Raw genomic sequence first — 14387 nt, forward strand, 5'->3', positions numbered from 1 at the left:
TATCTGCAGTCCTTCTTCAGCCTCTGAATTAGATTTTTACTCAAGTCCCTCAATTTCAGCCAGAAAATACCTGAAATCACAAAAAAATACACAAACTCATAGTAAAGTCCAGAAATGTGAATTTTGAATAAAAACTAATAAAAATATACTAAAAAGTAATTAAAACATACTAAAAACTACTTAAAAATATTGCCAAAAAGCGTATAAATTATCCGCTCATCACAACACCAAACCTAAATTGTTGCTTGTCCCCAAGCAACTAAAAATCAAATAGGATAAAAAGAAGAGAATATACTATAAATTTTAAAATATCAATGAAACTTAGCTCCAATTAGATGAGCGGGACTAGTAGCTTTTTGCCTCTGAACAGTTTTGGCATCTCACTTTATCCTTTGAAGTTCAGAATGATTGGCATCTATAGGAACTTAGAATTCAGATAGTGTTATTGATTATCCTAGTTTAGTATGTTGATTCTTGAACACAGCTACTTTATGAGTCTTGGTCGTGGCCCTAAGCACTTTGTTTTTCAGTATTACCACCGGATACATAAATGCCACAGACACATAACGGGGTGAACCTTTTTAGATTGTGACTTAGCTTTGCTAAAGTCCCCAATTAGAGGTGTCCAGGGTTCTTAAGCACACTCTTTTTTTGCTTTGGATCACGACTTTAACCGCTCAGTCTCAAGCTTTTCACTTGACACCTTCACGCCACAAGCACATGGTTAGGGACAGCTTGGGTTAGTCGCTTAGGCCAGGATTTTATTCCTTTGGGCCCTCCTATCCACTGATGCTCAAAGCCTTGGATTCTTTTTACCCTTGCCTTTTGGTTTAAAGAGCTATTGGCTTTTTCCGCTTGCTTTTTCTTTCTCTTTCTCTTTTTTTTCTTTTATTTTCGCCATTTTTTTCGCAAGCTTTGTCATTCACTGCTTTTTCTTGCTTCAAGAATCAATTTTATGATTTTTCAGATTATCAAATAACATTTCTCCTTTTTCATCATTCTTTCAAGAGCCAACAATTTTAACATTCATAAACAACAAATTCAAAAATATGAATTGTTCAAGCATTCATTTAGAAAACAAAAAGTATTGTCACCACATCAAAATAATTAAACTAATTTCAAGGAAGAATTTGAAATCATGTACTTCTTGTTCTTTTTTTATTAAAAACATTTTTTCATTTAAGAATGGTGATGGATTCATAGGACATTCATAACTTTAAGGCATAGACATTAGACACTAATGATCATGTAATGAAGACACAAACATAAATAAAGCATAGAGAATGAAAACAGAAAAATAAATAGACAAATAGATTAAGGAACGGGTCCACCTTAGTGAGGGTGGCGTCTTCTTCCTCTTGAAGAACTAATGGTACTCTTGAGCTCCTCTATGTCTCTTCCTTTCCTTTTTTGCTCCTCGGTCATAGCTTTTTGATCTTCTCTAATCTCATGGAGGAGGATGGAGTGCTCTTGGTGCTCCATCCTTAGTTGTCCCATGTTGGAACTCAATTCTCCTAAGGAGGTGTTGATTTGCTCCCAATAATTTTGTTGGGACCTCAGGGATCACCTTCTTCTTGGTTACAACTTCATAGAAGTGGCCTTGATGGACCTTTGAGGGGAATCTATTCATCTCTCATGACTCAGAGGCGGAAGCAATTGCCTTTCCTCTTTCTTGAGGTTTCTCTAGCCTTAGGTGCCATTAATGGTTATGGAAAAACAAAAAGTAATTCTTTTACCACACCAAACTTAAAAGGTTTGCTCGTCCTCGAGTAAAAAAAGAAAGAAAGTAGTAGAAGAAGAAGAAAATAGAGGAGATAGAGGGAGATATGTGGTTTGGCCAAGGGGTAGAAGTAGTGGTTAAAATGTGTGAAAATGAAGGAGTGGTGAGGGGTTTATATAGGGGTGGGCGGAGGGTTAGGTTTCGTGTATTAGGGTTGGGTTTGGGAGGGAAAAGATTTTGAATTTGGAGGTAGGTGGTGTTTTGGGGAAAAGTGAATGAGGTGATTGGTGAAGGGTATTTGGGGAAGAGTGTTATGAAAAGGTGTGAAGAAGAGAGAAGAAGAGGTGGGGTAGGTGGGGATCCTGTGGGGTCCACAGATCCTGAGGTGTCAAGGACTTAGCATCCCTGCTCCATTGAGACGTGCAAAAATGCCCTTAGAGTGCAATCCTGGCGTTTAACGCCAGACTGTTGCTTGTTTCTGGCATTAAACGCCAGCTTTTCTCCATTTCTTGGCGTTAAACGCCAACATGATGCTCTGTTCTGGCGTTAAACGCCAGTCTGGTGCTTGTTTCTGGCGTTTAATGTCAGCTTGATGCTTCTTTTTGGCGTTAAACGCCAGTCTGATGCTTCTTACTGGCGTTTAAGCACCAGTCTGCTGCTTCTTACTGGCGTTTAAACTCCAGTAAGCTCTTCCTCCAGGGTGAGCTATTTTTCATTCTGCTTTTTTATTTTTCATTTGTTTTTTTGACTTTACATGATCATCAACCTAAAGAAAACATAAAATAGCAATGGAAAATAAATAGATATAATTAAATAACATTGGGTTGCCTCCCAATAAGCGCTTCTTTAATGTCAATAGCTTGATAGTGAGCTCTCATGGAGCCTCACAGATAATCAGAGCAGGGTTGTGGCCTCTCAACACCAAACTTAGAGTTTGAATGTGGGGGTTTTGTTTAACTCTGTATTGAGAGAAGCTTTTCATGCTTCCTCTCCATGGTTACAGAAGGAGACCCTTGAGTCTTAAATACAAGGTAGTCCTCATTCAACTGAAAGACCAACTCTCCTCTGTCAACATCAATCACAGCTTTTGCATTGGCTAGGAAGGGTCTGCCAAGGATGATGGATTCATCTTCATCCTTCCCAGTGTCTAGGATTATGAAATCAGCAGGGATGTAAATGCCTTCAACCTTTACTAGCACGTCCTCTACTAGTTTATAAGCCTGTTTCATTGATTTGTCTGCCATCTCTAGTGAGATTCTTGCAGCTTGTACCTCAAAGATTCACAGTTTCTCCATTACAGAGAGTGGCATGAGGTTTATCCCTGACCCCAGGTCACATAGAGCCTTCTCAAAGGTCATGGTGCCTATGGTACAAGGTATGAAGAATTTTCCGGGATCCGATTTCTTCTGAGGTAACGTTTGCCTCACTAATGCACTCAGTTCATTGGTGAACAAGGGGGGTTCATCCTTCCAAGTCTCATTACCAATTAACTTGGCATTCAGCTTCATGATTGCTCCTAGATATTTAGCAACTTGCTCTTCAATGATGTCTTCATCCTCTTCAGAGGAAGAATATTCATCAGAGCTCATGAATGGCAGAAGGAAGTTCAGTGGAATCTCTATGGTCTCAGTATGAACCTCAGATTCCTTTGGTTCCTCAAAGGGGAACTCCTTTCTGTCCAGAGGACGTCCCATGAGACTTTTCTCACTGGGATTCACGTCCTCCTCACTCTCTCCAGGTTCGGCCATGTTGGTCATTGTTATGGCCTTGTACTCTCTCTTGGGATTTTCTTCTGTATTGCTTGGGAGAGTACTTGGGAGGAGTTTCAGTAATCTTCTTACTCAGCTGACCCAGCTGTGCCTCCAAATTTCTAATGGAGGACCTTGTTTTATTCATAAAACTTAGTGTGGTCTTGGATAGATCAGAGACTATGGTTGCCAGGCTAGAATGGCTCTGTTCAGAATTCTCTGTCTGTTACTGAGAAGATGATGGAAAAGGGTTGCTATTGCTAAACCTATTTCTTCCACCATAATTGTTATTAAAGCCTTGATTAGGCTTCTGTTGATCCTTCCATGAGAAATTTGGATGATTTTTCCATGAAGGATTATAGGTGTTTCCATAGGGTTCTCCCATGTAATTCACCTCTGCCATTGCAGGGTTCTCAGGATCATAAGCTTCTTCTTCAGAAGATACTTCTTTAGTACTGTTGGATGCAGCTTGCAATCCATTCAGACTCTGAGAAATCATATTGACTTGCTGAGTCAATATTTTATTCTGAGCCAATATGGCCTTCAGAGTATCAATTTCAAGAACTCCCTTCTTCTGAGGTGTCCCATTGTTCACAGGATTCCTCTCAGAGGTGTACATGAACTGGTTATTTGCAACCATTTCAATGAGTTCTTGAGCTTCTGCAGGGGTTTTCAGATGAAGAGATCCCCTTGCAGAATGGTCCAATGACATTTTTGACAACTCAGACAGACCATCATAGAATATACATATGATGCTCTATTCTGGAAGCATGTTAGTAGGACACCTTTTGATCAATTGCTTATATCTTTCCCAAGCTGCATAGAGGGACTCACCTTCCTTCTGTCTGAAGGTTTGAATTTCCACTCTAAGCTTGCTCATCTTTTGAGGTGGAAAGAATTTGGCCAAGAAAGCACTGACCAACTTTTCTCAAGAGTTTAGGCTTTCTTTAGGTTGTGAATTCAACCATGTTCTAGCTCTGTCTCTTACAGCAAAAGGGAAAAACATAAGCCTTTAGACCTCGGGATCAACTCCATTGGTCTTGACAGTGTCACAGATTTGCAAGAATTCAGCTAAGAACTGATGAGGATCTTCCAATGGAAGTCCATGAAACTTGCAATTCTGTTGCATTAGAGAAACTAATTGAGGCTTAAGCTCAAAGTTGTTTGCTCCAATGGCAGGAATTGAGATGTTTTTTCCATAGAAATTGGAAGTTGGTATAGTGAAATCACCAAGCACCTTCCTTGCATTGTTATTGTTGGGTTCGGCCATCTCTGTTTTCTTTGTTTCGAAAATTTCAGTTAGGTCCTCTTCAGAGTATTGTGCTTTAGCTTCTCTTAGTTTCCTCTTAAGAGTCCTTTCAGGTTCAGGATCAGCTTCAACAAGAATGTCTTTATCCTTGTTCCTGTTCATATGAAAGAGAAGAGAACAAAGAAAATATGGAATCCTCTATGTCACAGTATAGAGATTCCTTTATGTGAGTAGAAGAAGAGAAGAATAGAAGAATGTGAAGAGAAAGAGATGAGAGGGGGAAGAATTCAAAAATTAAATAAAATAAAATAAAAATATTTTTGTTTTTATTTTAAATATTAGTTATAATTCAAAATTTAAAAGAGAAATAAAATAAAATTTGAAACTAAATGAATTAATTAAATAAAAAGAGATTTTTGAAAAAGTTTTTAGTGATTTTCAAAAATTGGAGAGAGAAAAGTAGTTAGGTGGTTTTAAAAAAGATATGATTGAAATAGAAAACTTTTAAAGTCAAACAAAAAGTTAAGTAGTTAATTGAAAAAGATTTGAAAATCAATTTTGAAAGGATAAGAAGTTAGAAAAGATTTTGAAATTGATTTTGAAAAAGATATGATTGAAATTTATTTTGAAAAAGATTTGAAAAAAGAATTTAAAAAGATTTGATTTTGAAATTAAAGTTGATTACTTGACAAGAAACTAAAAGATATGATTCTAAAATTTAAATATTGAACCCTTCTTAATAAGCAAGTAACAAACTTTAAAATTTTTTAATTAATCACATTAATTGTTAGTAAAGATTTTGAAAATCATTTTTAAAATTTTCAAAAATCATAAAAGAAAAATGAAAAAGATTTGATTTTTGAAAAAGATTTGAAAAAGATAGAATTTTTAAATTGAAAATTTGACTTGATTCATAAGAAACAATTAAATTTTAAAACTTTATAACTAAATCAATTCAAATTTTCGAAATTTATGAGAAGAATGAAGGAAAGATATTTTTTTTTATTTTTAAAATTTTAAGAAGAGAGAGAAAAACAACAAAAAAACTCAAAACATGAAAATTATGAATCAAAACACATAATGCATGCAAGAACACTTTGAATGTCAAGATGAACACCAAGAACACTTTGAATGTCAAGATGAACACCAAGAACTTATTTTTGAAAATTTTTAAGAAAAGACACACATGCAAGACACCAAAATTAGAATTTTTCAATGTTTAGACACTAACAAATTAAAAATGCATACGAAAAACAAGAAAAGACACAAAATATGAAAATGCAAAGATCAAAAAAAGAAAATCATCAAGAACAACTTGAAGATTATGAAGGACACCATGCATGAGTTTTTGAAAATTTTAATGAAAATTAAAAAAAATGCAATTGATACCAAACTTACAAATTGACACTAGACTCACAAGAAACATAAAATTATTTTTGGCTTTTATGATTTTATTAAATTTTTTTGTATTTTTCAAAAATTATTTGGAAAAAAAATAAGGATTTCAAAATTTTAATGTGAATTCCAGGAATCATGCAACCTTAGTCTAAAGCTTCAGTCTAAAAAGATTAGACATGGCTAGCCAAGCTTCAGCAGGACATTACATACAACAGCCAAATTGATGGGAATCAATTAGCTCCTGTGATGATAGAAGCATCATCTGAAACTCTAGAATTCATTCTTAAAAATTCTGAGGCCAAAGAATAATTTATTTTTTTGATTTTTTTTTTGAAAATAAAAATAATAAAAAAAAGCTTAAAATTAAAATAAAATTACCTAATCTGAGGAACAAGATGAACCGTCAGTTGTCCAATTCGAACAATCCCCGGTAACGGCGCCAAAAACTTGGTGCACGAAATTGTGATCTCAACGATGCCAAAAACTTGGTACGCACGTTCATAATCTCAATTCCTTTTCACAACTCCACACAACTAACTAGCAAGTGCACTGGGTTATCCAAGTAATAAACCTTACGTGAGTAAGGGTCGATCCTACGGAGATTGTTGGCTTGAAGCAAGCTATGGTCATCTTGTAAATCTCAGTCAGGCAAATTCAAATGGTTGTGAAGTTTTGATAATTAAAATATAAATAACAGAAAATAAGATAGAGATACTTATGTAATTCATTGGTGAGAATTTTAGATAAGCGTATGGAGATGCTTTGTTCCTTCTGAACCTCTGCTTTCCTCTGCCTTTATCCAATCATTCATACTCCTTTCCATGGCAAGCTGTATGTTGGGCATCACCATTGTCAATTGCTAATTCCCATCCTCTCAGTGAAAATGGTCTAAATGCGCTGTCACCGCACGGCTAATCATCTGTCGGTTCTCGATCATGTTGGAATAGGATCCAGTGATCCTTTTGCGTCTGTCACTACGCCCAACACTCGTGAGTTTGAAGCTCGTCACAGTCATCCCTTCCCAGATCCTACTCGGAATACCATAGACAAGGTTTAGACTTTCCAGATCTCAAGAATAGCCACCAATAATTCTAGCTTATACCACGAAGACTCCGATCTTTCGGAATGGAGGCTAAGAGATAAACGCTCAATCCAAGGAAGAACGGAGGTGGTTGTCAGGCACACGTTCATAGGTTGAGAATAGTGATGAGTGTCACGGATCATCATATTCATCATGGTTGAAGTGCAAGCGAATATCTTAGAATAGGAATAAGCTTGAATTGAATAAGAAAACAATAGTACTTTGCATTAATTCATGAGGAACAGCAGAGCTCCACACCTTAATCTATGGTGTGTAGAAACTCTACCGTTGAAAATACATAAGTGATGAAGGTTCAGGCATGGCCGAATGGCCAGCCCCCTAAACATGATCTCTGAACATAAAATTATTCAAAGACTAACTAGAGATGTAAAATAAATCACTAAAAGTAGTTTTTATACTAAACTAGTAGCTAGGGTTACATAAGATAAGTAAATGATGTAGAAATCCACTTCCGGGCCCACTTGGTGTGTGCTTGGGCTGAGCATTGAGCTTTCATGTGTAGAGACTCTTTTTGGAGTTAAACGCCAGGTTGTATCCTATTTCTGGCGTTTAACTCCAAAATAGGGCATGAAGTTGGCGTTTGAAAGCCAGTTTGCGTCATCAACATTCGGGTAAAGTATGGTGTAAGACCCAAAACCTTTGAAAAAGGGCTATCATTAGCTAATTTCAAATTCAGTGTTTCTGTAGCTTTAATTTCGGAAATTTCTTTATTAAAGAAAATTAAAGCAAGTTTTGATTTATTGAATTTGAAATAAATTGAGATTATTATTCAATTTAACAATTATTGGATTATTTTCTATATTCAAATTATAAAATTGGTAGTTGTGAAATAACAAGGATTTTTATATGGTTTGGATTAAATAATTAATATTTTAAATATTAATACTGCTACTTTGAAAAATAAATGATTTAATTATATTATTTCTAGTTATTGGATTTGGGCATTTTATTGAAAATAATTTGTAAAATTGATGAGCAAATAGTATTTTCTATGTACAAATAGTGTTGGATTTAATTTGGGTTTCAATTACTATATTATTCCCAATTTTATGTGAAATTACCATAATGCCCTTAACCCTAATTTTGAAAATGAAACCCTAACCCTGAAACCATAACCCGTGACCCGGTTACCTTCTCCCCCAACCCAGCGGCAGCAACACAAATGCTCCCCCCTTTTTTCTCAAACCAATACATAGCAACAATAGCAAAACGGAGAAGGAGTGGGGAAGAGAGGAGGGGCGATGGTGGCTGGCCTCACTACCGCCGCCGCCCAGCTCCCTAACTATGCAGCAACAACCGCCACCCTACTCTAAGCACACACACACACAACTATCTGAGGAAGGAAAGAAAGAAAACAGACATGGGAATCAGAAAGGAAGAGGGGAAGGAGGGGCGTTGCCGTCGCGCCGCCGTCGCCTCGTCCAGCTGCCACCTTGCCGCCGCCATGGCGCACCGAGTGAAGAGAGAAGAGAGTGTGCCGCCGCGTCACTGTCCAACCCGCCGCGTCTCGCGGCCCTTGCCGTCGCGAAGGAGAGAACACAGAGGAGAGAGACTGCGCGACTGTGAGAGAGGGAGATCGGCGGAGGAAAGGTTCTGTTCGTGCGGCCGAGCCTCCCTGCCTCAGATCGCCGTCCAGCCGTTGCACCACCGCGCCACTGTCATCGCTACGTTGGGAGAGAGGAACGTTGCAGCAACTGGATCCCAAGAGGGGAAAAGTTCACATGAAGAGGGAGAGAGCTGCGGGGAGAGGGAGGCCGTGCGTTCCGTCGCACGCGTCATCGCCCAAGGATTGCCGCTGTGCTATGGAGCAGACAGAACCGCACCGCGCTGTTGGGGTTCTTACCGTCACCGGAAAAGGATTCAGGCCGCCGCAGGTGTCGTGGTCGGAGGAGGAAGCTGTGCCCCTGTGTTTTGACCGCCGGGAGTGGTTCTGTGACTTCCGGGATCACCGCCGGAACTTTAGGCCGAGCCTCTGTCACTGGAGAACCTCGCTGCCGTCGCCGGAGAACTCTTCCGGTAAGGGTTTTATTTGAGGTTTCTGCCTTTTTGGACTTTGAGAAGGTTTTGATGCTGCGCGATTTTTATAGTTGATCCACCAGAGCTTCTGGCCGCCGCCGGAGCTGCTGTCGGGCCGGTTCAAAATCACAGCTGCTTCGTGTTGAAATTCCGATAAGAAATTATGTTTTGAAAGCCCGACGTTAGTGTCCCGTACGTGTATTAAAGCCCTTACGGTGTTAATGTTCTTAGAGTTTAGTAACTGAGGTTGCTTGTTGTAATTTAGAGCTGTTTATGCTGCTGCGAAAATGTGTGGGGCTGTGCTTTGAAGCTGCCTTTGATTTCGAGTTGAGGTGAAAAGAACTTATGAGGCGTGTGGATTATGGATTTGCGTTTTGAGGTAGGGGCGCCTTCCAAAACTATACTTTATGTATTGGAATTATTACATATGGATACTGATGTGAGAAAATGTGTATTTGGTGACTGTATCGGCCTTATGTATTATTTGATTGTCTCGAAAGCTTATGAATGTTTGTTTGGCTGAATTGTTGTGCAGCTTTGTGAAATGTAATGTTTTAAAGTTGATTCTTTAAAGATTTGAAATATGAGTTTATTCCGTTGAGGATTGGTTTGAATTGAGTCAATTGTTTTGATGATGTGAAAGATAGAATACTCTTTGGAATTCAGCCTGGTTTGCTTTCACTGATTTGGTTTTGATAAATGATTTGTTGCTGAACCGATTCTTTAAAGCTTTGGAAATGAGTTAAATTGATTGATATTGAGTTGATTTCTAAAATAGTTTCCTTGAGATATGCCACTGAGGCGACTGTTGGATTTAGTTTGCTTTTGAATTGATTTCTGGTTTTGGGCTGTTAAAAAGGAATGAGAATCGGTTTAGTTGGGACCCGAACCGGGTGGCAAAAATCCAAGTTTTAGGGGAGGTGCTGCCAAAATTTCTACAAAATTCTACTCTTGTTTGTAAAGTTATTTAAAAAGGGTTGGATTTGAGAAATTGTATTAATTGATTTATTAAGGAATATTTATGTTTTCAAGCTTAATTTATTTAATGAACTTTATGCGTTGAGTTCGGCTTATTTAGAAACGAACTTTTTGTACAGTTTGAATCACTGAAGGAAAGAATGTTGCTCTAATATTGATTTCAATATAAAAAGGAGCTTTTAGTGATTTTAAAGGAATTTAGACTTTTGATTGAGTAATCAAGTTTGAGGCATTTTGGAAGAGCTAGAAAAATGGGTTCCAAAAAGAAACCTGAAAGTGGTTTGATTCAAATGAACCGGTTCCGTTTCAAATGAGTTGATTTTTGGACCGGGTTGGAACTTGTGATTTTGTATGATCGGTTTCATAATAAATTCAGTTTTGTTTACTTGAACCGGGAATCTATGATTTTAAAAGTTTCAATGAATTTTAAGGAATTTATATAAGTTGACCTTCCCTAAAGACTTGGGACTCTGGCAAGAAACTTTTGTTATAAAATCCCATTGTTGGATGGGTGATTTTGAATGTTCCCAAAAAGAATCTTTAACTTTCCATGGTTTTGGAAGTTTTGGAAAGAGAATGCCGAGAGTGGCTTTGTTTTAAAAAGGGAACTCACTTTGAGTAAATTTGGCTTATGAGCCTGAGATGATTTGAGAAATGAGATCTTTAAAGCCAAGGCTAAAAAGAGTTGAAATTTGATTTCAAAGTGAAATGGCTTGAGAAAAGTGATTTATGGCTTAAATGCCGGTTTTATGAATTTGATGATGTTGAATGGTGGAAGTGTTGTTTTGTTGTGAGCCAGAATGGCCGTGTATGCTATTGAACTATGGCTGATTGCCGAATGAGTTGTGAGCCGTATGACTGATTATGAATTATGAACTTAAGCCGAAGGGCTGTATTTATTGATAAATTGGCTGGTTCTGAATTGAACCGTGAGCCAGATGGCTGAGATGGATGGTGATCCATGGTTGAGTATAAATGCATGTATGCAATTGAATGAATTGTGAACTTAAGCCGGATGGCTGAGATGAATGTTGTATGCGAGTATGCTTGTGTTTTCTCTCTGGTTGTAAGGGTGACAGGGCACCGATACCCTCTAATGGCGACAGGGTGCAGATACCCTCTAATGGTGACAGGGCGCAGATACCCTCTAATGGCGACAGGGCGCAGATACCCTCTAATGATAATAAAGCGCAACAGAGAGACTGTGTCCGGGTTAGCTACCGGACACGTCAGGTTGGCTTGGTAACCGACAGATGATATCATCAGCCACTAGGGACAGGCATGCATCATATGCATTTGTGTGACATTGGTTGGGTGTGCATATTATACTTGGTTTGCCTATGTGATTAATTGCTAACTGTTCTACTTGTAATAACTGTTTGTTTGTGCTTGAACTTCCTATTTGTGTTTGCTACTGGGATTCTGTTGGACTGTGGTGATTGGTTGATTGTTGGATTGTTTGGGCCTAGGGCCGTGGTTGGAATGAGATGAACCGATGGTTGATTTCGGTTTTATGTTTCTGATTTGGAATAAAATATGAAAGCCTATTTTGTTTCAGTATAGATAAACCGTTTTGAAAGGCTTTTGAGTTTTTGAGAATTGAATGGTTCTTCTTTCAGAAAAGATTTCCGACTTTACTTCTATTGTAAACCGTTGTTTTTGAAAAGAGGCATAAGACGGTTATGAATCACTGGTGTGGTTATCTTCACGTATCCTATTACAGTAATTCCCAAAAATCCTCTACTGAGAACCCTTTCGAGGATGATGTTCTCACCCCCCCTACATTTTTCCCCTTTCAGGATATGGGCGCAGAAGTTACGAAGAGCTTATTTAATTGTTGTGATGCTCTGTATTGTTTTAGCTATGGTTTATTGTACCCTCGCCTTTATCTTGATATAATCTGTAAGAGGGATAGGAATTGTATTGGATTATGGTTGTAATATTACTTATATATATGTATGTATATATATGGATGTACTCTTTATGAGTTTTGTAAGTTGTATGGTATTTATGGATGTATGATATCGGATGAAAGTATTTTTGGATCGGTATTGCGATTTAAAGTTTTAAACAGGCTCATATTTTAGTATTAAATAATATAAAGTCGTCGTAATGTCCGAACTATCAGAGTCGCGCAGCCGGAAGTGTGAGCTTTGGTAGTTAGGGTGTTACATTATGGTATCAGAGCAGTCCTTTCTGTAGAGCCTGAGGAATGGACCGGCTATGCTTTAGTTGCATACTCTGAGTGTTTGTCATGTATTAGGTCTTGTCGAATGACCAGAATTAGAGCTTTATGCACATGACAGTCTATTGATTAACGCTGTTAGTCTTGCATTGTATAATTCTTGGTATTAAGTTTGGCTGGCTTAATACTAGTGAATTATGTATATGAAAGCACTGATGGCTTATCATAGATGAAATCCGAGTTTTGAGTAAAGCGAATTGCGGGTTTTGGAAAAGTTGGAAACTATTTCTCGAGGCTATTCAGTTGTGTGTCTTGAATTTTGTTCGAGTCAACCTGTTCTTTTATATCCTAACTTGAAGTTCTTGTTTGCTAGTCCTTTTTGAAAGTAGTTTGATTTTTCAACTCTATTCCTCTATCCATATGCATTCTTGTTTGACCTTAAGTGCATATTCTGGTTTAAGATCCTTGTTGCATCTATCTTCCTCTGTTTGAGTTCTTCTTGATTCAAGTATTCTTTGATATAGTCTTGAACTTGTCTTAATGTGCTGTGACTTTTAACTCTGGGTTCCGAGTTCATTCTTAGAGAACTTGTTGATTCAGTTTTCCTCTTATTTGACAGTGATTACAGCTAATTTTGAGATTTTTATAAAAATTGCTGTTGACTAGATATACACTTATCTATATGTGGAACTTTGGAGATTTCTTATACAGTTTAACAACTATTTATTTCTAATACATCACCTGTACTTTTACTGGTTTGCGGAACTGCATTTACTTCAAATACAATTTGACTTTCTAGTAATTTTACTATAGTGCCAACGCACATCTTCATTTGATTGTGTATTGGGGTATTTTTCAAAATTCTGGAAAGAAAGGGGATTTCTCGCTTTTATCCCAGTTGAGTTTCATTTGATAAACCTTACTTAATTTATTTTGATTTGACCCTGATTTAGCATACTACATGGTTTATGCCATTGTTGTTCTTTTGAAAATGTTGGACTCATAGCTTTCTTCTTATGAACGGACTCGTTCCTTCTTAAGCTTTTCACCTCTATGAATGTCATACGTGACCCTGTTTTTAACTAATCTTTTACATCTTGTGAACATTACCACTGATCTTGGTTTGTCCTCTCTTGTGAATCTCATCCTTATGTGGGTCAATTTAATTCGTTTCAAAATAGTGCATCGTTTATCCTCTCATTATCTCTACCAGAGTTTTTAGTCAAAGATTTATTCTTGAAAAACTACTAATGATTGAGTTGCCTTTTCCTATAACTTTTGTATTCTTTTGGATCAATTGAAAGCTTGTTTGATTTCTCATACCTATTGGATCTTGCTTGAACTACATTGATTTAAGATTCTTTCTTGCATGGCTTGACTCCTTTTAAGTATAATGCTAATTTTCTTGAATATTCTTCTGAGATGGTGATTTCAAGAACACTTTTGGAGTCTTGTTTTGAATCTTTTAAAGAAGTTTTGAATTCTCTTTGAAGAAATATTAAACGGAATTTACTTTCTGTTGCTTGATTGAGATTGGAACCATTGTTCAATTTTGATGAAGTTAATTTAAAAATCGGCATGCGCTATTTTAAATGAAGTTTTGAAAAGCTTCCTTGTTTAGTGGAAACCGGTTTGTTTGTAACGCACCACTTATTTCCTAACCAGATTGTAAGTAAATTTTTACCTCGGAATTTCTTTTCTAAAAAGAGTTTAACTTCCTCTTTCGTCCTTGCTATAAATGTTATACACGCTTGTTTGAATATGGACTTTGAGAATTTTTGAACAAGCATTTGATTTTCTTCCGAGTCTTCTGAACTACTTTTGGTTAAGATTGTGCACCTAACTATCTTTCTAAAATAGTTGAGGAAATATTTTTGCTCTTAGCCAAACCTGTGTGCATTTTGTTCTTAAAACTCTACATGATCTACTTCAACATGAAAATGTATTAAAAGCAAAACCACGTTTATGCTTTTATTTTTCTCTTGAAGGAG

Source organism: Arachis hypogaea, chromosome 19 (assembly GCF_003086295.3).
Source record: "Arachis hypogaea cultivar Tifrunner chromosome 19, arahy.Tifrunner.gnm2.J5K5, whole genome shotgun sequence".
Lineage (NCBI taxonomy): Eukaryota > Viridiplantae > Streptophyta > Magnoliopsida > Fabales > Fabaceae > Arachis > Arachis hypogaea.